Raw genomic sequence first — 25,272 nt, forward strand, 5'->3', positions numbered from 1 at the left:
TACTCGAAGTGTTAACCATAGCATTCAGATAAGAAGAAGAAATACAAGGCATCCAAACTGGAAAAGAAGTAAAATTGTTATTATTTGCAGATGACACGATATTATACATAGAAAACTGTAAAGACTCCATCAAAAAACTACTAGACTTAAATGAATTTGGCAATGTAGCAGGATATAAAATTGACACCCAGAAATCTATGGCCTTTTTATACACCAATAGTGAACTCACAGAAAGAGAAACTAAAAAAACAATCCCATTTACTATTGCAACACAAAATTTAAGATACGTAGGAATAAACTTAACTAAGGAGGTAAAAGACCTGTACTCAGAGAACTATAGGACATTGAAAAAAGAGATAGAGGGAGACATAAACACATGGAAGAATATGCCATGTTCATGGATTGGTAGAATCAACATCATTAAAATGTCCATACTACTTAAAGCAATCTATAGATTCAATGCAATTCCCATTAAAATACCAATGGCATATTTCATAGACCTAGAACAAACTCTCCAAAAATTCATATGGATTAGCCACAGCAATCCTGAGAAAGAAGAACAAAGTTAGGGTGGTCACAATACCAGATAGCAAGTTATATTACAAAGCCACTGTTCTCAAAACTGCCTGGTACTGGCACAAGAACAGACATACAGACCAATAGAACAGAACAGAGAACCCAGAAATCAACCCAAGCCATTACAATCAATTAATACTTGACAAAGGAGGCAACAACATACAATGGAGTTAAGACAGTCTCTTCAATAAATAGTGTTGGGAAAATTGGGCAGATACATGCAAAAAAAAAAAAAAAAAGAAAGAAAGAAAGAAAAGAAACTAGACCACCAACTTATACCATACACAAAAATAATCTCAAAATGGATAAAGGACTTAAACATAAGATGGGAAACCTTAGAAAGCTTAGAAAAAACCATAGGCAGCAAAATAACAGACATACTGTATATCATAGAAATATCTTTACCAACACAGCTCCTAGGACAATGGAGACTAAGGAGAAAATAGACAAAGGGACTAGATCAAAATAAAAAGCTTCTGCACAGTAAAAGAAACCATCAACAAAACAACAAGAGAGCCCACTGCATGGGAGAACATATTTGCCAATGTTATCTCCAATAAGGGTTTAACCTCCAAAATTTACAGGGAACTCATATAATTTAACAAAAGGAAGATAATCAATCCAATAAAAAAATGGGCAACAGTCCTAAATAGACACTTTTTGAAAGTGGACATGCTGAAGGCCAAGAGACATATGAAAACATGCTCAAAGTCACTAATCATCCAAGAGATGCAAATCAAAACAACTATGAGGTACCATCTCACACCTGTCAGAATGACTATCATCAACAAATCAACCAATGACAAGTGCTGGCGAGAATGTGGAGAAAAAGGAACCTTCGTGCACTGCTGGTGGGAATGCAGACTGGTGTAGCCACTGTGGAGAACAGTATGGAGTTTCCTCAAAAAGTTAAAAATGGATCTCCCATTTGACCCAGTGATCCCACTTCTAGGACTATATCCCAAGAAATCAGAAAAACCAATTAGAAAGGATATATGCACCCCTACATTCATAGCAGCACAATTTATAATAGCTAAGACTTGGAAACAGCGTAAGGGTCCATCAGCAGATGAGTGGATTTAAAAACTGGTACATCTACATGATGGAATACTATGCTGTTGTAAAAAAGAAGGAATTCTTACCATTTGCAACCACATGGATGGACTTGGAGAGCATTATGCTAAGCAAAATAAGCCAGTCGGAACAAGATAAATATCATGTCATCTCACTCATTTGTGGAATATAATGAACAACATAAACTGATGAACAAAAATAAATCCAGAGACATGGAAACATACATTCCGTCAAACCTCAGAGTGAAGGCATGGGAGGGTGGGGGTGGGAGTAAGAGATCAACCAAAGGACTTGTATGCATGCATATGAGCATAACACATGGATACAGACAGTAGGGGGGTGAGGACATGTTTTTCGGGTGGAAGTGACTTCAGGGAGGTCAATGGGGAGAAAAGGAGACATATGTAATAGTTAACCCAGCACCATTTATTGAATAGCCCATCCTTTCCCCGTTGTTTGGCAATGCTTCCTCTGTTACATGTGAAGTTTTCTCATGTACACAGATCTGTTTTTGAGAGCTATAGCTCCTTTTTAAAATTAATTTAGCCCTTTTCCAATCCCACAGTATTGTCTTGAAATCTGTTACAGCAAATCTTTTTCAAGAGTGTCTTGGCCTTTCGCTCTTTCATACAATCGTAGAATTTGGCTTTTCACATTCACACATCTGAAGAAAGGGGACCATTGCATTTCTAAAAGACACTGGAGGAAACATTCTTAGAAACACTGCCCAGTGAAATGTATCTCACCTCCTAGATCAAAGGTAACCATACACATTCTACCATCCATCGGCTTCAAGCTTATTTTCCTTAATCCAATCTCATAAAAATCAGTTTAAGTATGACCTTGAACTCAGATAGCCCAATAAGTAATCACACATAGTTTATCTATTTTTCACCACAACTACCCTATAAGTAATAAGACTTTTTAGGCTTATGTTAACTACAGTTAGTAGTATAGCCCATGTTGTCTTCCCTGACGTCAGTACATCACTGATGTATATCAGTCAGTGAATAGAGGCACATAGAACTGCAAAGTTAAAAGAGTTGATAGAAAGCCTCATTCTCATTACACATGTGAGAACACTCAGGACTAGAGAATTGTGGTAACTTGACCCAGGGTCCTTTGATGAGTTGAAGGTGCAGCTTGAACTAGAGCCCAGATCTCCTGACTTGAAGCTTTGATGGCTTAGAGCTTTATAGGAATCAACATGTGAATCTCTGTGGCTTAGGACAACAGTTTCTGTTTTTGAACTAATCTGTTTATTTTATTGAAGGCTAGTTCCTTAGTTATGCGCTATTAGCTTACACAACATATTTGCCTACAAATGCTCTGTGGTTGTGTTAATTTTTTAAAAATTGCTTTTTTTCATGTTAAAAATACTCCTTGGAAAAGTTGAGAACCCATAATGGAGGCAGTAAACTAAGTATGCCATTAGTTTGTAAACAGAAATATCAACTGAGGCAAGATCCATTAATTTGTTGATAAATGATTCACTGAATTAGTCCTATGGCATATTGATCTTTAAGTTTTCCTTCTGAAGCACAGATTGAGTTCTTACAAATATATATGCTAACTGTGTTTTTAAAAAGTATATATTTTTTATTGATTTCAGAGAGGAAGGGAGAAGGAGAGAGAGATAGAAACATCAATGGTAAGAGAGAATTATTGATTGGCTGCCTCCTGCCCGCACCCTACTGGAGATCTAAACCACAACCCGTGCCCTTGACTGAAATCGAACCTGGGACCTTTCAGTTCGCAGGCCGATGCTCTATCCACTGATCCAAACCAGCTAGGGCTATAAGCTAATGTTTACTCCAGCTCATTGTATTTATTAAACTGGAAGCCCTTTACACCTCATGTTCTTTTATCCAACAAGTATTCAGTGAGTGCCAACTGAATGTCACAGCCTTGGGGATACAGCAAGATACACAAGGGTACTGCTTCCTGGCATATTTTCAAGCACTGGGGAGGTAGACAATACGTGTGCAAATACATGAGTGGCGTTTTTTGTTTTCGTTGGTTTTTTTTCCAGACAGTAACAAGGGCAGTGAGATAGAGGCAGAGGAGGGGTGGTTCTAAATATCTGGTGTGGCAGGAAGGGCCCCTTGTTGCAAAGCGGGCCCTTTGGAAAGACTCAGATGGAGATTAGTATGCAGATATTATATTGTGGAGCTCTTGGGGAAGAGGGGAAGCAGGATCTGGAAGAGGGAGAAACTGGGCTGTTACGTAGTCACACAAGCCTCGGCCTCCAAAGCCACAGGGAACTAGAGGGCTGGGCTTTAGGTCCTTCTGGCCAGGATTTGCACGCGTGAGTGGGGCCTTGGACCAGGCAGACAGTGGAGGGAAACCTAGGAAGGGGTCTAGCAGGGAGCTGTCAGTTGCCAAGACTGGTGCTTCCGGCCTGAGAGAAGGGGACCTGGGTGACACTGATAACCGGGACCGTGAGCCAAAGGTGCCCCCGCCCCCCGCGTCGTGTCTCACAACGCCGAAGAATGAGCTTCCTGCAAAAGCCTGGAAAACTCATTACAAGCAGGTTCAGACTCCCGCACCGGGAGCGGCCCCAAATAATGGGTTGCCAGCGGAGCTAGTCCGTCTAGAGGTGTGCACGTGCTACAAGCCTGCTCTGTATCTACCGGTGCCGCCACCAGATTAGTGCCCAGCAGCAGACCGGAACTTCCTCTGTTCCTAAGTATCAGTTCACCTATTGCTGCAGGCCCTCTGCAGGGTCCCATGCTTCCCGCTTGGTGTCAAAAAACATTCTGTTATTTCAGCATGGTGGTTCCTGTGGTTAGGCTGCTCGCACTGTCCTGTCTGCCCTGCCTGAGCCTACCTGCCCTTGTTTGCCACGGACCCTGCCCTTCTGCCTGCGTGTCTAGCTAACTCCCCTAACAGCATCCGCCATTGACCCCCGGAGCAGGGGGCATTTAAGCTGAGACCTCCATGATGTGATCCCATTTAAGCTTGGGGTTCATAGAGTTATCCCCATTTTGCATCCCTATTTACCCCTGGAAAGCACAGAGAAGTAAAGTGATTTGCTTCAGATTCCACAGCTAACGAGGGCAACACTGTCCCCCAGCCCAGGGCTCCTTCGGTGTGACCTGACTGTGGGGGACAGTGTCAGTGGCACATAGTTCTGTAAGCACAGTAGGAAGCGTTTGGGCACACCGCCGGCTCTGTGCATTTCACTTAGGGACAGGGCAAGTCCATAGGCCGGATTTGCACTTCTCTTTAGATAAGTGATTCGATGCCTTTCTGCAAAATAGATTTTAAGAATTAATTTTTTTCCCAAATGATATGATGACAACTTAGTTAAAAGAAAAACAAGTGGAATGCCAGTAGGTGTTACTTGTTCTAAAAATCAAAAGACTAACCACAGCCGGGCTGGTGTGGCTCAATGGCTGAAGAGTGCCATCCTGGAAACGGTGCTGTGAGAAGCAATGTATTCTGCATGATTGATCGTCACCTTCTCACTTCGGCACCTGGTAAGTCTGGTCGCTTTTCTGAATTCACTGGTAATTGGGCCATAAGTCCACCTTCCCTGAGCAAGGAGTCTGGTGTCGGGACCTGTCCAGCCTTGCTCCCTAGCAGCCTCAGGGAAGCATGTGGCTGGACTTTTGACGCCCTTTTCATTGATGAATTCAATGCGAATCCCAGGGCCCCTGCCTCCCAGTCCAGGTAACCACTGGCCTCCTCCAAGTGAGTAAGGAGGGAGGCAGAGCAGGACAGTGCAGGCAGCTCCTGGGGGCGGGGGGGGGGGGGGGGGAGGTGGACGGTCCTGAAGGGCACCGGTTCATGTATTCCCTGAGTCTGAGTGAAGGTGCATGGCTGAGAAGGGCCCATGCAGCCACGAAGCCGCTTGTCCCGTCTTCCATGTCACTGAGCGCACGGGGCTCCCTGGGGGCTCCAGGCAGTCTTGGCCGAGGGAAGCCTTCGAGGTGACAGGAGAGCCGTGGAAGCAGCAGCCGCACATCTCGGGTCCCCGCCCGCCTCTCGGTGCTGGCAGTTCCACTGGGTCGGGCAGAGGCCGCAGCCTCCGCTGCCTCCGCAGGCCGGTGGTGCTGCAGAGGCCTGACCTAGTGCTCCTTCCCGCCAGGTGACGGCTGCCAACCCGGCTGGAGGGGAGGGGCGCCGCGCCCTTTCCCACCCCACACCCGGACTCGCGCTCAAGGCCTGGAATGCACAGCCCCCGAGAGCAGAAGCTTGTATCGCGGGGGAGGGGGGGGGAGGGGGAGGGTGGTGGGGGGCAGCTGCACAGGGGAGGGGGGAGCTACACAGAGGAGGGGGAGCTGCACAGGGGAGGGGCTATGTTGTCTCTGAAATGAATTTTCTTTCGATGCCCTTCTCTCTTCCTCTATCTTCTCTCCTGGGCCAGGCGCAGCTCTGCAGAGGGTCCTTGTCCGGCCTCCTGGAGCCAGGCGCCTGGGCCAGGGAAGCAGCACGGGCGGCAGGTGGGCGGCGAGGGCGCCGGCAGAGGAGCTGGAGGCCCCGCGGCTGCAGGACTGAGCTGCGGACTGAGCCTTCCCTGTGCCCGCAGCCCCTGCAGCCCCGGGGCAGGGAGGGTGACAGGGCGGAGGGCTCCCCAGGGGCTTCCTTTGCAGTGAAAGTGCTTTTATCTAAGTCACTCCTCCCGCCCTTGCAACGCCCCTGGGCGGTGTGGCTCTCACCCCCTTTCACTGACAGAAACCAAGGCCCCCCGGGAACGTGACTGACTCAGGTGCACCCTGAACTCCAGGCCTTTGGTCCCAAGATCACCACGCTTCCCCCACTCGCCGCTGGAGCTCGGAGCTGGGTTTCTCCAGGGCGGGAGGGAGAATATAAAAGAATAAAGAAGGCGCAGGAATGCGGGGGGGGGGGCGGGGGGGGCAGATGATCGTTTTTAGTTATCCGGGCAGGTCGTGTAGCTCCCTGAGGCCCCGTTACTGGAGAAGTGACAGAACCAGATTGCATACTGGGTCTTTCTCCACACTGATTTCTCTGGCGTTAAGGAAACAAACAAACAAAAAAATCAAAACAGTGGGTCAGCAGCACCGGGGCAGACAGCCACGCCCCTCGGCCATGGCCATCTTAGGCCACACAGGGCCCTGGGGTGTGGGTTGCGCCCACCACCCATGCCTTCCCTGTGAGCAGCCACTGCTCAGGTCACCCTGACTTCCCGGGACCGATTTCACTGTTAACACTGAACAGCGAGCAGCCGAGGAGCTCAAACCAAACCCCCTTCCACGGTAGGAGCGGAAATCTGTTTGGAACAGTCCAGAGGGTTAAGAGCAGTGAGCCTGCGTTTTTAGTTGCCATGAAATAGTAAATTGCTTAATGTCAATTGACAATAGTTGACCAATTCGTACTCAGTTAATATACGTGGCTGGAAAGGAAGGAAACAAACCATTTGGCCAGATTCTTCCTGCGGGAAGCTCCACGCAGCCTGTGGACATGCCGGTCAGTCCCTCAGTTCCCTGCCCTTTCCAGCCACGGCGCCCGCTGAGAAGGACCGGCGGGGAGGAGCCCGTACCCTTTGCAGGCCGAGTGCACGTGGGGAACGGCTGCTGCAGGCCCTCCCGAGACACGTTGGTGGAGTGAAGAGTTAATGCCGCTTCCAGAAGCATTTCATTTCCAACTGGACAAAGCGGGCTCAGCAGACATTAGCCTGAGTTACTTGGCCAAGCCACCTTCAGGATTCATCCGCACTCCTGCTGGAGGCCACGCTCTCCAAGTGGCACTGGGGCGTCACCCCCAGGCACGGGGACTCGGCGTCTCCGCGATCTGGGAAGTCCCTGGCACTGCACTCCGCGGCTGCGGCCGAAGTGTTGGCTCAGAGAAGCTCAGCCACATCCACTCCGGAGACTTTCCAAACGGAGAGAGCCCCGGAGGCTGCATGGCCAGTGGAGCTCGAGGGGAGGCGTCGTCTCTCTGTCCATCCGCAGACCCGCGCTGCCTGTGGCTGGGAATTTCCGTGGCCACAGACGCTTTCAAACGCCGGGCCTGACGGGGCTCGCTGGGCTGTATGCACAGGGCGCTGCTCGGTGTCAGCAGCTGGCTGGTGTACAGGAACACGGCCTAGCCATCCGTATTTAAACAAAAGCATGCGGCTGTTTTAATTTGGTCATTTCAAGCCATCTTCGACGAATGAATTCTCCTACGTGTTTCCTTAAAGGTACATGCATCTGGTCTGCGGTGCTACGGGATGAAGCCTTTACTCTGACCCGGTTCTGATGCAAGGGGCTCTGCAGTGGTACTTTCTCCGTGGCTTATGCAGGAACAAAAAGATGTGACACGGCTGATAAAAATCACGTTATAATGCGTTTTCTCTTTCAGTATAAACCCCAGCTGCATTTTCTATTGTTTCCTATGCATTTGCCCGAAGAAACACCTGAGGAGGAAAAGCCGGATGAGAATCCCTTTGGGAATTGCTAGGCTCCACACGGGTGTGGCTGTCTCCTGCCGTTACCATGGAGACAGGTAGCTTTCACAGTAGGAAGATTTCTGCATCTAGAGTCAGAGGCCTACCTTTGAGCCAAATCACTGCACGTTACGAACAGTGACATCTTAGTCATGTCACTAAACCTCGGTTTGCAAACCGAACACGGAGATAGATGATTCTGTTTGCTTAAGACAGTTATTTTTAAAATATATTTTAATTGATTTCAGAGAGGAAGGGAGAGGGAGAGATAGAAGCATCAATGATGAGAATCATGGATCGGCTGCCTCCTGCACGCCCCCCACCAGGGATGGAGCCTGCAACCCAGGCCTGTGCCCTGACCAGAATCAAACCCGGGACCCTTCAGTCCACAGGCCGACACTCTATCCACTGAGCCAAACCAGCTAGGGCAAGACAGTTACCGGGGAGTGATGAAAGTCTGTCTGGGGACCTGGCATCCAGGGCTGCCAGGGCGACTGGCTGTTTGATGGAGAGAATGGCTTTGCCACACGAGGAGGACCCCTCTGGGTCCCGGGGTGCAGAAGAGATGGAGGGCCTCCAGATGGGGTTGCCCCGAGGCTCCAACATGATAGAGCATGCAGAGGGGCCCTGTGGCCTCTAGAGAACATGTGGATGCTGACGGCCCAGGCTCGACTCGCTGGAGCTCTGTTTGCCCAGAGCGCTTGCTGTTCCCGGACGGCCAGGGAAGTCTGGCCACGGAACCTAAGATGCTGTCTCTCTACACAGCGTGGGCGAGTCCTCGAGACATGAATTGGTGCTCACCGTAGCCATCCATACATGTGCTCTCATGTCCCTTGAATAAGAGTGTCTTAATCTTGGCACTATTGACATTTTAGATCAGATAATCATCCACAGTTAGGGACTGCCCTGTGCGCTGTGGAATGCTGAGCGGCAGCCCGGCCTCCACCCTCTGGATGCCAGGAGCACCGTCTTCAGCAGTGATGACCAAAAATGTCTCCCGACAGCCCTGGCCGGTTTGACTCAGTGGATAGAGTGTTGACCTGTCGACAGAAGGGTCTTAGATTCGATTCTGGTCAAGGGCACGTACCTTGGTTGCAGGCTCCTCCCCAGCCTGGGCCCTAGTCGGGGCTCGTGCAGGAGGCAACCAATTGATGTGTTTCTCTCACATCAGTGTTTCTCTCGGTCTTTCCCTCTCTCTTCCACTCTTTCTAAAAAAAAAATCAATGGAGCCTGACCAGCATGGCTCAGTGGTTAAGCATCGACTATGAACCAGGAGGTCAAGGTTTGATTCCTGGTTAGGGCACATGCCCGGGTTGCAGGCTTGATCCCCAGTAGGGAGTGTACAGGGGGCAGCTGATCCATGATTCTCTGTCATCATTGATGTTTTTTTCTCTCTCTCATTCTCCCTTCCTCTCTGAAATCAATAAAAATATATGTTTTTAAAAAATCAATGGACGCATATAAGCGTAACCAATGGACATAGACACTAGGGGGGTGAGGGCATGAACAGGAGTGGTGTGGGGGGCAATGAGGGGATAAGGACACACATGTAATACCTTAATCAATAATAAATAAAATAAAATAAAATAAAATAAAATAAAATAAAATCTACCACACACACACAAAATTCAATGGGAAAATGTCCTTGGGTGAGGATTAACAAGAACAAACAAAAATAAAACAAAAACAAAAATGTCTCCTGACATTGACAATGTCTTCTGGAGGGCAAAATTGTCCCTGGTGGAGAATCATAACTTAGATCAGTGGTTCTCAATCTTCCTAATGCCTCGACTCTTTAATACAGTTCCTCATGTTGTGGTGACCCCCAACCATATAATTATTTTCGTTGCTACTTCATAACAGTAATTTTGCTACTGTTATGAATCGTCATATAAATATCTGATATGCAGGATGTATTTTCATTGTTACAAATTGAACATAATTAAAGCATAGTGATTAATCACAAAAACAATATGTAATTATATATGTGTTTTCCGACAGTCTTAGGCAACCCCTGTGAAAGGGTTGCGAGCCACAGGTTGAGAACTGCTTACTTAGATTGTGAGCGCAGTGAACACAAGTGCTATTCTTCTTTTTGAAAGTTGTATCCTTGCACCTATTAGCATAGGCTCCAGCCCTAACAGGAGCTCAATAAAAATGAATTGGGTGAAACAGAACAGTACAGTTCCACTTTGGCATAAGAGTCACTCCCACTAACTTTAAGTCTGTTAAGTAGGCGAAATTGAAAAGCATACAGAGTAGCCGCTAAGGCCCAGGCTCAGTTGGGGCACACTTGTCATTAAAGAATGTATGTTTACAGCACTGCTTGGTGCAGACTTACAAGAGGAGGTTGAAAGTACCCACGCTTGCTGGAGGTTGCCTGAGCACTGGGATTCAGAGAGCTGGTGATTTACTTACAGCTGTCTGTCTATCTTCATAGCCTCCTTTTCCTCCATCCTCTTTAGCCAAAGATTTGCTCACAAAAGGGTTTTCCAATTGGCTTTGTGATCTTTACCTAATTTTGTATCTCTGCAGGTTTTTGGATAAACCCACAGTGGATGTCATTGTGCTGGTGAGCAGACCTCACTATGGGCACAGGCCCAGCAGGAGAGAAGGGGTGGTGTCTGGTGTGTTTAGTCTCTCCAGCTCTCAGGACTGCTGGCCTGGCGCGGGGCCTTCCTGGAGGCTGGCGCATTGGCAGTTTTAAGTAGGTGGAGTAGCATTTTTCAGAGGTTCTGGACCACAGCTCATCCTCTGAGTGTGCCACCGGCTCTTCCCACCAGGAGGCATTGGGTTCCCTCCAGCTACACAGTGTTGGCTTGTCTCAGGTGTCAGGCCTCTCTCTGTTCCCCTGCTCTCAATGCCTTGAAAGACTGGTTGACATTATTGCTCAAATCCCCTCTGTCTCACTTTTTCTTGAGTCCGTCATAGTCATAGTTTCACACCCATCACTTGAAGGAAATTTGCTCTTGTCAATGTCACCATGACCTGCCAGTTGCACCATGACCAGCCACTTTTTATCCCCATCCCATTGAATATATCAGCAGTGTTTCCCCAGGTAATCATCTGTCTTTATTCACTGTCAGGACTCCATGCACTCCTGGTGTTCCTCTTCCCTCCAAAGGCCACTCATTCCTTCTCTGTAATTTTTCTGGCCCTGCCTCATCTTCTCCCACCACTCTAGGGCTCCATTCTCTAAACCTCTCCTCCCTTTCCTTCTCTTTCCTTTCTTTTCTTTTATGCACAAGTTTCATGGCTTTAAGGACTGCTATAGACTGAATTGGGCCCCCTCAAAATTTATATGTTAAACTCTTACCCCTCAATGTGATGGGAATTGGAGATGGGGCCTATGGCAGGCGATTAGGTTCAGATGTGGTCATGAGGGTGGGAGTCTCATGATGGGATTAGTGCCCTTGTAAGAACAAACATCAGTGGTCTTGTTTTCTCTTTCCCTCTGCCATGGGAAGACACTGAAATAAGGTGACTGTCTACAAACCAGGAAGTGAATACTCAGCAAGGAACCAAATTGGCTGGCCACTTGACCTTGGACTTTCCAGCCTCTAGAACTGTGAGCGATAGATTCCTGTTGTGGAAGCCACCAACACTATGGTGTTTTATTATGGCAGCCTGAGCTGAGTAACACAAATGCTATTTGCTGAAAACTCGTATTTACATATTCAGCCTGAATGGCTTCCCTGAACTCCAATCGTATGTCTGTCTGCTCAGCATCTCTACTTGGATGCCTATAGGTGCCCCAAACTAACACATTGCAACTGAACTCTCTTACCCCAAACCCACTTCCACAATCTGCTCCATCTGGGTAAATAGCAATTCTACTCTTCTAAGAACCTTGGCGTTCACACCCAACCCTTTAGCAAAGCCTGTAGCTCTACCTTCGAATATGTTTCCAGGACCCAATGACTTCTTAGGCCGCACCTCAGTTCAGGCCACCAACATCTGGGGCTGTGAGGGCCTCTTAACTGGCTCCAGTGCCTCCGAGCTGCCTGCCACCCCTGCCATCTCCCGGGCTATTTGCATCAAAGCAGCGACAGTGATGCTTTTAAATGGTAGGTAAGATTCACACCAGCTCGGCCTCCTTCCAAAGCATTCATTTTAGGGTAAAATCCAAACTTTTCCATCTGCAGTTCCTATATCTGGCACCCTGCCATTGCTCTGCACTCATCTCTTGCCAATTGTCCAAACCCCACCCTGTTCAGTCCTCTCCTACACTATTTTCTTTGTTATTCCTCAAACACATTGAGTATTATCCTGCTTCAGAGCCTTTTCACATGCTGTTCCTTTTGCCTGGAATACTTTCCCCCACATCTTTGCATGGGCCACGTATCTCCTTCAAATCAAACGATCATCTCTTCCCAACAGCCTTCCCTGACCATCCATCCTACCGAAAATACTCATCTCCCCTCACTGTCATTGTCATGATCCTGATTTATTTTCCTTAACACTGAACCATATTTGCTATTCTTTTACTTCCGTATCCTGTTATTTCTCTAGAACATGTTCTCCAGGAGTTTAAAAACCTGGCCTTGCCCACCTGGCATGGCTCAGTGGTTGAGTGTTGACCTGTGAACCAGGAGGTCACAGTTTGATTCCCAGTCAGGGCACATGCCCGGGTTGCAGGCTCGATCCACAGTGTGGGGCGTGCAGGAGGCAGCCGATCCATGATTCTCTCTCATCATTTTTTTTTATTATTATTGCTTAAAGTATTACAAAGAGTATTACATATGTCTCCTTCCCCCCCCCCCCCCGCCCTTGACAATCCCCTGGCCTCCCCTACCCCCCAGTGTCTTATGTCCATTGGTTATGCTTATATGCATGCATACAAGTCCTTCAGATGATCTCTTACCCACTCCCCTCCTGCCCTCCCACCCGCCCCGGCCTTGCTGCTGTAGTTTGACAGTCTGTTCGAGGCAGCTCTGCCTCTGTATCTATTTTTGTTCGTAAGTTTATAATGGTCTTTATTATCCAGAAATGAGTCTCTCTCATCATTGATGTTTTTTTTTTCTCTCTCTCCCTCTCCATTCCTCTTGAAATCAATAAAATATATATTAAAAACAAAACAACAGAAAACCTGACCTTGTTCACTGCTGTAACCCTAAAACTGTAACAGCTTTCAGCCCAGAGTAGGGGCTCAGTGATATCTGCCAAATGAGTGACTGAATGAGTTTCTGTCTGCAGCTATAGGGTCAACATGACCAAATGGCCTTGGTCAACACATTCTTGAAAGATTATAGGCTAGGGAAGCTTTTTTATTAAACTATCTGACCTTCAAAATGAGATTGCACATACCACTGTTTCTCTTTCCAATGTAACATACTTCTTTTCAATTGAAAACGAGAGACTTAAGTATGGTGAACACTTCCATCTTTCATTCCGTTAATGTGCTAATGCATGAAGGTGCCCTTTTATTATGTTTGGTTTAATTCAACAAATATTGATTGCTTCCTACCACATGCCTCGCTCTGTGCTGGAGATAGAAATGCAGATTGCTTAGACACGGTCCTGCCTGCAAGCTGTCAGACATTCAGGGATAGGGACTAGTGTCTACGCTTTCAAAATTTAAAACTTTGATAAATGGTGCCATGTGTATATTCTTACCAAGAAGTTTAGGCCAAATGAGACCATAATGTCTTCAGGCAAATAATATGTCAAACTTCCTCTAAGTGGAAGAGCCAAGACTGTTCTGAAATCGGAATGTCACATCTCTTGGAGGACATTATGGAAAGCTTCATGAAAGAGACTCCAGTGAGGAAAAGAGAGACTGGGTGGGGGGGGGGGGAGGGAGCTTGAGCACAGGTGTGCAAGGGGGAGATGCAAGTCTTTTCCCCAGAAAAGGTCCTGGCCTGTGGCTGCCGCAGGGAGCAGGAGCAGGGAAGTAGTGGAAACTGGGATTGAGAGAAAAGCCAGATCATGATAGGTAATATTATTTTGCTCTTAAAAGTAACAGTATTGACAAGCCTCCTGTTGTTTTTGCAACTAAAGGAGATTCTATGCTGGGTCTGATCATTCTCACTTGCTATGAAGTGTAGTGCAAAGAGTTTTGAAATCCTCAAAGAGGATTAATTTATTTATAGCAACCTTCGGTGTATTCCATGTTTCTTTCAAATTTTGAAAACTGATAATTCATGCAGCGTCTTTAAAGAGCCTCTATTTGTCACCAACTAGCATGACCTATTTTTCTCTCTGGATAGATAACAGAGTTTACTGTAAAGTGCCTTTTCATGACCATGATGGAATCCCCCCACTTTCCCACTTTTCCCATTAAGCCCACATCTGCTGACCTCCAGGGTTTGATAATAGGTTTCTCTCATTAGCTCAAGCAGCTCATGCTCTGTCTAAATGGGACTCCAGTAAGGATGGCTCCAGCTGAATACCAGTCTGCCTTTCCAAAGAATACGAATTCCGATGCTTAGAGGAGCAGTGCAGTTCAGTAGGCTCATGCAGAATTATACCTACAAGGCTTTAAAAACACTGTAGCCCCAAACACAGACCAAGAATTTTGGGATCTGGTCTCCTGAAACCAACAGCTGACACTCGCCTGAATCCAGTTCATTTTAGTACAGTTTTTAAAAAACTTATCTTTATTGTTGAAAGTATTACAGATGTCCCCTTTGTTTGTTTGTTGTTTTTCTCCCCATTAATCCCCTCCACCTCCGACCTGCCCCTCCCAGGCCCAGGCCTTCACCACTCTGTGTCCATGGGTTATGCATATACGCATATAAGTTCCCTGGTTAATAACTCCCCTCCCACTCCCACAACCCTCACCCTCCCTCTGAAATTCGTCACTCTGTTCCATGCTTCTATGTTTCTGGATCTATTTTGTTCATCAGTTTATTTTGTTCATTAGATTCCACATATGAGTGGGGTTATGTGATACTTGTCTTTCTCTGACTGGCTTATTTTGCTCAGCATAATGCTCTCCAGGTCCCTCCATGCTGTTGTGAATGGAAAGAGCTCTTTCTTGTTTACAGCTGCGTAGTGTTCCATGGTGTAGATGTACCACAGCTTTTTTATCCACTCATCTGCTGATGGGCACTTGGGCTGTGTCCAGGTCTTAGCAATTGTAAATTGCACTGCTATAAACATAGGGGTGTATACATTCTTTCCGATTGGTGCTTTGGATTTCTGAGGATATATTCCTATAAGTGAGATCACTGGGTCAAATGGCAGTTCCATATTTAATTTTTCGAGGAAACTCCATACTGTCTTCCATAGAGGCTGCAGCACTCTGCATTCCCACCAGCAGTGACTAGGGTTCCCTTTTCTCCACATCCTCCCCAGCATTTGTGGTTTGTTGATTTGTGAAAAATGGCTATCATTTTAGTACAGTTTTATCATAATGTGTGTGACAGGTAAAGAGCAGGGAGGCATTTACAGATATTCGGAGAATTTCAGAACCTGGTCAGCTGTCCTGGTTTATGAACCAGGAGCCCAAGGTGAGGAGAGCTTACAGCTGAATGAAGGTCAGGCCAGCAGGGCCCGACTCCTCCCATTCCTGGGATTGCACTCCTGTCTGCCAGGCGGCCATCTGTCAGTGACCTCTGTGCAAAGCCCCGTGGCTGGGTGTTGGACTTATGCCTCGAGGCCCCTGCACGCTGACGCTATGCTTGTGCGATGTGCCTCCCGGCCTCAGGCCTGTGTACTCCACAGGTGCTTTAGCACCAACTCGAGCCCCCGTGAGCTCCAGGTGTTCAGGAGTTTGTCCGTCTGTAGTCTGCATTTTGGCATAATGCCTGGCACCTCCTAGGAGTTCAACGAATGTCAGGAACGTTCCTTTCTGTTGCAGTATATGCTTATTTGACTGAGTTGGCATGGCTGGGGAAGAAGGTGGGTATTTGAAGGAGGGAGATGCAAATGACCAGGTAACCCACCAAGTGTGGGAGGGTCAGAGGAAAAAGAAATGCCTGGAGATGGGAGAGTAAATGAAAAGAAAGAAAGACAAAGGGTGGAGGAAAAGTCAGAAAAAGATCACATCGAGAAGCACAAATCTGGTTTCTGTTTAAATGCAAGCAGGAGCCTAGGGTGTCACCTGGTCAGCCTGGGCCTGAGGTCATACAAATTAATTAAAAAGAGAGAGGGGAGTGAGGGTCCAGATGAAAGCACACGTCCAGGTCCTGGGCACCCTCCCTTCACCAGCAGCCTTGCGAAGGCTGTGGCTTCCCTGTGCTGCCTGTGAGAGAGGAGGCTCAGCGGTCGGAGGGGCAGTGTGCCCCCGGGCCTTCCCCAGCCAGTGTCGGGGGCCCAGTTCGCTGTTTCCCTTCATTTCCTGGAGGAAACCTCTCAGAGGCCAGGCTGCTCCAGCGCAGAGGGCTGTCTGCAGTGGGACCTCCCTCCGAGCGGTGCTCCCGTCGTCTGGGACACTCACTGGTGGGCCTGGGGGCAGCCTCTGCTGGGATTTGTTCCTGCTTCCCAAGCGGCACCTGGGAAGCTGGCAAGCCGGAGACCTGTGCCTGGAGAGGAGCCCTGCCAAGTCCCTGGCGTCCGGCCGGCCAGACCCGCAGGAAACAGCGAGCGTTCTGAGAGGTAAAGAGGGAGCCTGGATCGGCTCCAAGATGACACTCAATGTCTCTGCTGGGAGCTGCAGAGAAGGGAGGCCAGGAACAGCCAAGCCCTGCAGGCGGAGCGCACAGCGTGAGCGGGCACAGGCGACAGGGCGCGGAGCAATCCCCCTTCTCTCCAGGCACACGGCTTCCAGGGCTCAGTCACGCTGGGAGTTGTCTCTGCTCCTCCCTCAGGCCCCGGGAGATGCCTGGTGCTGCTCAGGTGAGCTACCAGGTCACCAGCGCTGAGCCTCGCAGGCTGCCCAGCAAATGCCGAGTAAATACACGGACGGATGAGTGGACAAACTTCTATTTGCACGTGACAAACGGATTCAGAATAGTTAGTTCACTAGAATGCACTCTGCGCAGAGCACTTACTGCATGCCAGGCACCGTCCGGAACCTGGGGAGCCAGGGTCCCCCATTCAGGAGCACACAGTCCAGAGGGTGAGATGACCACACGTAAGTAACTAACAGGGGGCTGTGCAAGCTGTAAGTCCTCCAAATCAGCGATTACAGAAAAGAGGCTGACCACACGCAAAAGGCTGCCAGCATGACCTCCGGGACCACAGCAGCTACCAGCCAGCTGTGCAGACTCACTTTCCCTGGTCGGCAAAGTCTCCTGTTTTTCACATCAGCCCTTGAGCTGTTGCCCATTTATTACGGAACGTCTACCATCACCAAGACTTTGGGCCACAGTTGTTTAAATTAAACTATGTCACAGGAAGGGTGTTCATGTGAACGGAGTAAAGGGAGTAGGCTTTCCTGAGGTGTGGGGGGAAAATACAGAGGTGAGGGCTGGGGACTCTGAGCTGCCTGGGGGTTGGTGGGATAAGCAGGCGATTAGGAAGAGGGGAAGCGAGGAGACAGAAAGTAGCTGGGGCTGCTGAAAGGAGGCACTGCCTTTGTGGTTTTGCTTTCTTCCCTCTAGCACACACCTACCTCAACATAAATATAACAGAAACACACTAGCAGTATTGCATGCACACATACATGTATAAAAGTATGTGCATACACACAGGTAACACCATGGTCTTTAAATGTCACCAAAAAAAGAGACAAATTAAAATCTTTCCATTCCATTCCATTCCATTCCAGTCCATTCCACATTATTTCGTATTGTTTCAGGTGTCCGACACAAAAGCTAGGCAAGCACACACCTTACAGAGCGGCCCCGTGAGGGCTCAGATACCTGCCTGGCTCCACACGTGGTCACTACATCACTATTTGCCATATTCTCTGTGCTGCACCATATCCCAATGACTATTTTGTAACTCCTATTTTGTACTTATTTTAAAATTTATTTTTATTGATTTCAGAGAGGAAGGGAGAGGGAAAGAGAGATAGAGACATCAATGATGAGAGAAATCATTCATTGTCTGCCTCCTACACACCCCACACTGGGGATGGAGCCCACAACCCAGGCATGTGCCCTGATTGGAATTGAGCCATCACCTCCTGGTTCATAGGTTGATGCCCAACCACTGAGCATCACCAGCCAGGCTATTTTGTACTTCTTGATTCCTTGCTTGCCGGGATCCAACCCCAGCAGGTCCAGGGGTCCCCAAAGGTGTGGACGGAGTCGGCGAAGACTATCCACCCTCTTCCTACGGTGGAGTCTGATCCGTCCCGAGTGTGGAGGTTCTCAATGGGGCGGCTTACCTAAGGGAATCCTGTTCCAGGGGTTCCCAAAGGTGTGGACGGAGTCGGCGAAGACTATCCACCCTCTTCCTACGGTGGAGTCCGATCCGTCACGAGTGTGGGGCGCTTACCTAGGGGTCCCTGTTCGGGCGCCAGATGCCGGGGTCCAACCCCAGCGGGTCCAGGGGTTCCCAAAGGCGTGGACGGAGTCGGCGAAGAAGGAAGGACACGGAGACAGTGTTCAGTTGATCAGCAGCCTAGCCAGGATCTCTAGCCAGGATCTCCAGCCAAGTTCTGGTCTGGATCTCCAGAGAGGTTCTGCTTAGGATCTCCAGTCAGGTTCAGTCACCAGGTTCTAGTCAGGCTCTCCTGCCAATCTCCGCAGTCAGGTTCAGTCCAGGATCCCCTGCCATGCTCTCTCGCCAGGCTTTGCCTCAAAGCTCCGAGGCCAGTCCCTGTCCAGGATCCTCCGGCATGCTCTCTCCAGTGAAGTTCTTCTGTCTCTAGAGAACGTTCTGTGTTGGTTCTGTGCCTAGGCTCTGTCTCTCTTGGTCCTGTCTTCCAAGCCCTGTGTTCTCAGTTCTGTGTCTGAAGTTCTGTCTCTCTGTCTGGTTCTGTGTTCTGAGTTCTGTCTTCTTGGCTCTCTTCTGAGTTCTGTCTCCTGAGTTCTGTGTTCTAAGTTCTGAGTGTTTCTGTCTGGTTACAATTGTATTTATACCAGTTGATTCAATCCTATCAATCTCTATTACAAAGGTTAGGGCGTTTCTTATCTCCATTCCAGGGAGTAAAGATTATGTAGCTTAAGCATGATTGTTCGTAGTTAAAGTGATTAATTACCCGCCTGGCACTTAGTTAAGGGGTTTTATTCCCTCCCTAAATTCAGGGGAAAATCCCTACCTGGGGAAACAACCTTTCTCAGAGGTGACCTTGGTTAAAACACATAGTGCCAAGAAGGTGAGCAAACATATTAAGAAAAGTATGCCATATATGCCAGGTCCCTTGAAACAGCAAGCATGGACCGGCTCCCGGCACTTGCTTTTTCACCCAGTCTCCCAACCTCCCTTCCCTCTGGCAACTGCCAGTCTGTTCTCTGTATCTATGAGTCTGTTTCTAGTTTGTTTATTCTGTTCTTTACATTCCACATATAAGTGAAATCATATGGTACTGAAAGGAGTTAAAAAGCAGGATTAGGTAGATAGGGTGAGGGGTGGAAGAAGGAGGAATCGTGGAGCTAGCGGAAACAAACAAAAAATGTGTTTGCAGAAAACAGGATGGGTAGCAGAAAAAAAGGGTGTTTTGAAACAAGGACGTTTTTCTTGCAAGTGCAAAACAAAATGGTGCATAAAGGCCAGAAACCACTCAGAAAAAGGCACAGATAGACAAAGAGTGAGCCTTTAGCAGATATAAGGGGAGAGCAGAATGCTTCCGGGGCAGCCCACTTGAATCCCCTCCCTGAGCAAGGAGCCTGTGTTTGTTGCAATAAACTCCTGCCTTGTTTGAATGTCTCTGGTCCAAAGTTCATTCTTTGATTCTGTGAGGCGTGACCCTGGGAAGAATTCTGCTCGGTATCCTCTTTGGGGGCTCGTCTGGGATCCCACCTCCTGACAACAAACCTCGCACGGTGAGCAGAGCAGACCCTGTTGCTTCTCTCTCTTCCCTTTATAGGGCTGTGAGCAGCCCCAGGCACCGTCAGCCACGTATTCTGGCTGCTGTTCCAAGGCAGGATTTCCCTTTCTGTCATTTTCTACTCCATTGTCAAACTACAGGCCACCTGATGTGGGCATGGATCAGCCACTTAAATGCCACGAGGGCAGCTGCCACTAGAAGACTCCCATGCGAGGATAAATGGCTGTCGGACCCGGTTAGAAGGCAATAGGCCCCGCCAGCAGCAAGACAAAGTCCGACCGTTGACTGCATGGGCCACCCCAGCTCCGAAGGTCAACGAGGCACATTCCTCCCTCTGGTGGAGTCTCTCGAACGTCCTTACTCGAGTAAGGACCTCGCAGAGGTGTCGGGTTGAACCCTAAGATGTGCAGGGGCCCCAATAGGGACTCCAGAACACAACTGGAATTAAATGCTGACCCATCTGGGGAGTGCACATAAGGCTGGTCACCCAGTGCTCTGCGTCCTCATGTGGTTTAATACAGCCAGGGAGAGAAATGGAGGCACATGAAGGGGGGAGCTGACCAGAGGCGGCACGTCCCCTGGGAGCTCCCTCCAGGAGCAGCACACTTTGACCCACAGCCCCTGGCCCCTCCAGCCTAGTCCCCAGAGGATATTTGGTTAGAGACGCGCTTGCTCCCTGGCTGCCTCCATGGCTCCCCTACAATGAGCGCTCCAATGGGGGCGTCAATGGGAACCCCTTTTTGACTGAGCCGCCCTCCCCAACCAGGACCACAGCTCCTCAGGCCGGACCCTCACGGTCTCCACTTGCCAGTCCCTGCTTACACCATGGAGGGCTGGACTCCTCGGATGGCTCTAAGGCTGCCTCATTGGGGCCCATGGGGCCAGCAGCAACTCCACTGCTGGCCACTGCCAGCGCCGGGTTGCTGACGCCCGCCATGTTCTGCACCACCCCCTGGTGGTCAGAGCATGTCATAGTGAGCGGCCAAACTCCCAGTCGAGGGGACAATTTGCATATTAGGCTTTTATTATACAGAATATTTTATTTACATATTTAGATGCTTCTATGTTTACAAGGGTCATATCCTCTTGTTGACTCGGTCCCTTCATTATTATGTAATGTCCTTCTTTGTTTCTTAATATAGCCTCAGTTTTAAAGTCCATTTTGTCTGATGTAAGTATTGCTACCCCAGCTTTTTTTACATTACCATTTGCTTGAAATATCTTTTCAGATGCAAAGTATTTTGCCAGTGCTTCTGACATTAACCAATTCTATCGTGATGTTTGCCTGATACTTGCAAGCGTGAGGCTTCATGTGGCTTGACAGCTGTAGGTTTCAAATTTTATTAAAATCCTGCCTCGTTCACAGTTCATCAAATTGTTTTGGGCCATGGTGCCTACCACCTTGGCCATGAAAAGATATAAATTTCCCCAAGTAATTGAGGGAAAGTAATAATGTAAAACAAATAGCAAAGAATTTTGATGATCTGTGTCCTAGTAGAAAAGGATGGCTCATAAAAATAATTATTTTTATGCTTGCATTTTTACAAGTTGCATTTTTTTCAAGATACATGCTTGCATTTTTTTATAAGTCACATTCATGCTCTCCTTCCTACAAATGCTGTTGGACATTTGGGTATAATAATCAGAAATCCAGACATTTCAAATGTAGCCCACACATCTGGGCTGTTGATGGGGAAACGTGACTTTTAGCACCAGAGTTCCAGGTGGCCACGACCTGTCATTCATCTCTTCTGGGGGCATCTGAGATTCTTCTGTTTCCGCTGCCCCCCCACCCCCCATCTCCAGGGCACTGTGCCTGTGAATGCACTTGTCCACTTGCCCCACAGGAGGGAAGTGATGGAGCTTAGTCATCTTTTTTACTCCCAAATATTTGTTGGAGAACGAATGAATGAATGCCTGTGGTGCACTTCACAGGTGAATCTAAGCGGTGCCTTCCCCAGAGAAGAGCCGCAATAACCAGTGAACGAAGATCTGCACTTGCGAGTAGAGAGATGCAGATCAGCTGTGTTGCATTACAGGTTTTTGTTTAAAGGTTTCAAAGCCTGAGATGTTAATTTTAAGCTGCTTCCTAGCCCGAGGGAGAAATAAATAAAAAGGATGAAGAAACGGAAGCACCCAGAGAAGGGGCGTGCGGGGAACGCAGGGGGCAGGCGGGTCTCACTCTCTCGGCGGGCGAGGTCCCGCCAGCAGAGCGCCTCCGCGCCTCTCACGCCTCCCAGAGCGTTGCTTGTTTCAGAGCAAGAGGCTCCTAAGGTACTTGCTCTTTTTTCTTTTTCTTTTTCTGTAACCAGCGAATGGCTTTTCAAAATCGATCCACTTCCTCTCGCAGCGGGTGTGCCTTCCGGCAGACTTCCGGAGGCCCTGGTCTGGCTCCCTCCCCCGCCTCCCTCCTTAAGCTCAGAGACTGACCGCCTCCTTCTCCGCTCCCCCTGCCCCCCCTCCCCCGCCCCCCAGGTCCAGGCCAGCTCCCGCCGGGCGCAGCCAGGTCTTAGTGTCTATCAGATGCTGCTTTCTCTCCGCGCCGCGCGCCTCCCCACGGGCTCCGCCCTCTGGCCGCTCGCCACCCGTCTGCGTGGCGCGGGGCCCACTGCATGGCGTCGCGTCCACTCTCTGCACAGTGAACCCCAGGTGCGCCTCGGGGCCAGTCCCACTGGCGCCCGGAGAAGCGAGTGCCCGCGAGACACCTACACTGGTCAGTTCTCCAGACCCCACCTGGGCCTCCGCCGAGGAAGGCGAGTCCCTGCGCCCCCCACGCCTGCAGCTGCGCCCCCCACGCGGCTCGGCTCCATCTCCGCGCTGCCCGCTGCCCTCCCTGCAGACACTCAGTCGCGCGCCGGCCCGCGAGCAGCGGCTGTGACACACAATGCCCGCCGGCCCTCCCCACTGGCCCCGCGCCCCGCCGCCCGGCCGCCCGCCCGCCAGTTGCGAACCTTCCCCTCTTATTGGGGTGGGGGTTCTGTTTCAGCCCCCGGGCTTGCACCCCTTTTTATTGGTGAGGGTCCTAACAGAGCTCCCGTTGGGAGTTGGGAGGAGGGCTACGGGGCTGCGCTTTTGAAAACAGGTTGGCTTCCTGGGAAAGGGGGGTGGAGGTGGGGGGCACAGCGGCCATACTGGCCTCAGGGGCTGGGGTTGTTTCACCAAGAGCCTGAGGCCTTGCACAGTGACCTAGTGCAGGACCGTTATTTGTTCTTTTCACTTGCAAAATGCCCCCCCTCTCCTCCAGCCTCCACCTGCAGGATAAAGGTCACCTGCAAGGAATTCACACCCTAACCTGGCAGGGGCTCTGACAGCCCTCCTGGGGCCCCCACCGGCTGCACCTTAAAACCAGATCAGGACCTAGTGATGCACAAAGCCAGTGTCCCCAAGAGAAAGTGCCTGCTTCTGACTTCTTGGGATAAACATGGAACTAATAGGACAGTTTGTGTGTGGAGTTTGCTAGGCTACTAGTGTAGCACCCAGTTATCAGGCACGAATCCAGGTGCGGAGGGGATGGTGTTTTGTCAACGTGGTTGTCAGCTACAGGTGATTGACTTTATGTAGATGACCCTGGACAAAGTGGGTGGGCCTCATCCAAGTAGCTGAAGGTCTTCAGAGTAAAAGCTGAGGTTTCCAGAAAACAAAACATTCTGCCTCAAGACTGCAGCATCAACTTCTGCCCGAGTTTGCAGTCTGTTGCCCTGACCTACAAATTTCAGACTTGCCAGCCCCTACTATTTCTTTAATTCATTTCTTATATAAAATACAGTGGGGCCTTGACTTACGAGTTTAATTCATTCCGTGACGGAGCTCGTAACTCAAATTACTCGTATGTCAAATCAAAAAGTGAACAAGTGATGCTGGGCTGATGTGGCGTTCACTGTGACGTTCGCTGCGCCAACTAGCGGTGGGGTATCTGAAGCTGGCTTGTAACCCGAATTTTAGCTCGCAACTCGAAGCAAAAAATCGGCCGAGAGACACCTCGTATCTCGAAAAACTCGTTAGTCGGGACACTCGTAAGTCAAGGCCCCACTGTACCTCTATTTCTATTTATATTTATATCATCCATATTGTTTATAGGCATTATTGATTCGTCTCTCTGGAGAACCGTGACGGATGAAGGTATGTGCAGATCTTGTGCTGACTTTGAATTGTTCTCTGTTGTGTCAGTAACTTCAGGGAGGATGACTGCTTTTCTTATTTCCTGAGGCCACTGTGCTAGGCACATGGTGGGAACATGATAAATATTCACTGAAGTGATGGAAACCCACAGAAGCCCCATCATGCTTTTCTCATCTTTAAACCAAGTGGATCCCTTTGCTCCTCCTGTCCGCACAGGACTGACTGGTCAGCCTTCTTTGGAGCCCAGCTCTTCTCAGGACCTTCTCTTCACGCTGGTTACTATGGCTGCCTCATGGCTCTTGCCTTTAAACGCTGTGGGAAAAACCACACCTTCCATAGACCTCCCTGCGGATCCAGGCATGCCACGTGCTCTGGCCTCCTCTCACCTGTACGTGGGAGTCCAGCTGTGCTTTTCTTGCCTGGCATCTTCAGATGATGCGCTCCCTTTCTCATCAGGGGGTGGACTCTCGGGGGAAATTCTAGGCTCCGATGCTGTGGAATATTCATGGGTTTTGGAATCAGCAGACCTGGTTTGAGTCCTGGTTGTCATACATGTTTTGAGAACCCGAGGAAGTCATGTAACTATCATGAGCCTTCCTTATTAGTAAAATCGGGGGGAATGACTCATAGAAAAATGTGAGGAATAAATAAAGCAGATAGTCATAAATTTTATTTAAACAGCAGTACAACATGCACGATTCCCCTAATGAAATGCTCTGTGGAACTGCGAAATACAAGGCAGATAAGATGAGAACTACAGTGCTCTGGCTCTGAGGAGACCCTCCTCTTGTGAGCTGGAACTTGTCCTCCACCCTGTTCTCGCGCAGCCTCCAGCAGTTCTTCTGTCTCCTGTAGCAACATGCAGCAGTTCTTTATAGGACCATGCCTGCCAGCCTGAAAACATGCTGGAATAATCTTCAAGCCAAACAACCAACCCAGGCGATCATCCTTAGCCCTACACCAAGCATGTCAAACTCGCAGCCCATGGGCCACTTGTGGCCCACAGTGAATATTTTTGCAGCACAGTCAATATAATGGTATGCAAGAAATGTTTTTTTTTTAATATATTTTATTGATTTTTTACAGAGAGGAAGGGAGAGGGATAGAGAGTTAGAAACATCGATAAGAGAGAAACATCGACCAGCTGCCTCCTGCACACTCCCCACTGGGGACGTGCCCGAAACCAAGGTACATGCCCTTGACCGGAATCGAACCTGGGACCCTTGAGTCCGCAGGCCGACGCTCTATCCACTGAGCCAAACAGGTCAGGGCATGCAAGAAATGT

At 49.0% G+C, this 25,272-nt stretch overlaps 1 long non-coding RNA gene and 1 pseudogene across 2 annotated transcripts; one reads left to right on the forward strand and one right to left on the reverse strand.

Moving 5' to 3' along the window:
* Positions 1-4,024: 4,024 nt before the first annotated feature.
* Positions 4,025-20,805, reverse strand: LOC132222194 (AMMECR1-like protein; annotated as a pseudogene).
* Positions 20,806-22,487: 1,682 nt separating this feature from the next.
* LOC132221765 (uncharacterized) lies at positions 22,488-25,042 on the forward strand. 2 transcript variants are annotated; one of them, XR_009450068.1, is made up of 2 exons: positions 22,488-22,581; positions 23,946-25,042. It is a non-coding gene; the product is annotated as an uncharacterized LOC132221765 (long non-coding RNA). The 2 variants fall into 2 exon arrangements; XR_009450069.1 differs by lacking the exon at positions 22,488-22,581 and adding an exon at positions 22,777-22,881.
* The last annotated feature ends 230 nt before the right edge of the window (positions 25,043-25,272 follow it).

Source organism: Myotis daubentonii, chromosome 19 (genome assembly GCF_963259705.1).
Source record: "Myotis daubentonii chromosome 19, mMyoDau2.1, whole genome shotgun sequence".
In the NCBI taxonomy this organism is placed as follows: Eukaryota; Metazoa; Chordata; class Mammalia; order Chiroptera; family Vespertilionidae; genus Myotis; species Myotis daubentonii.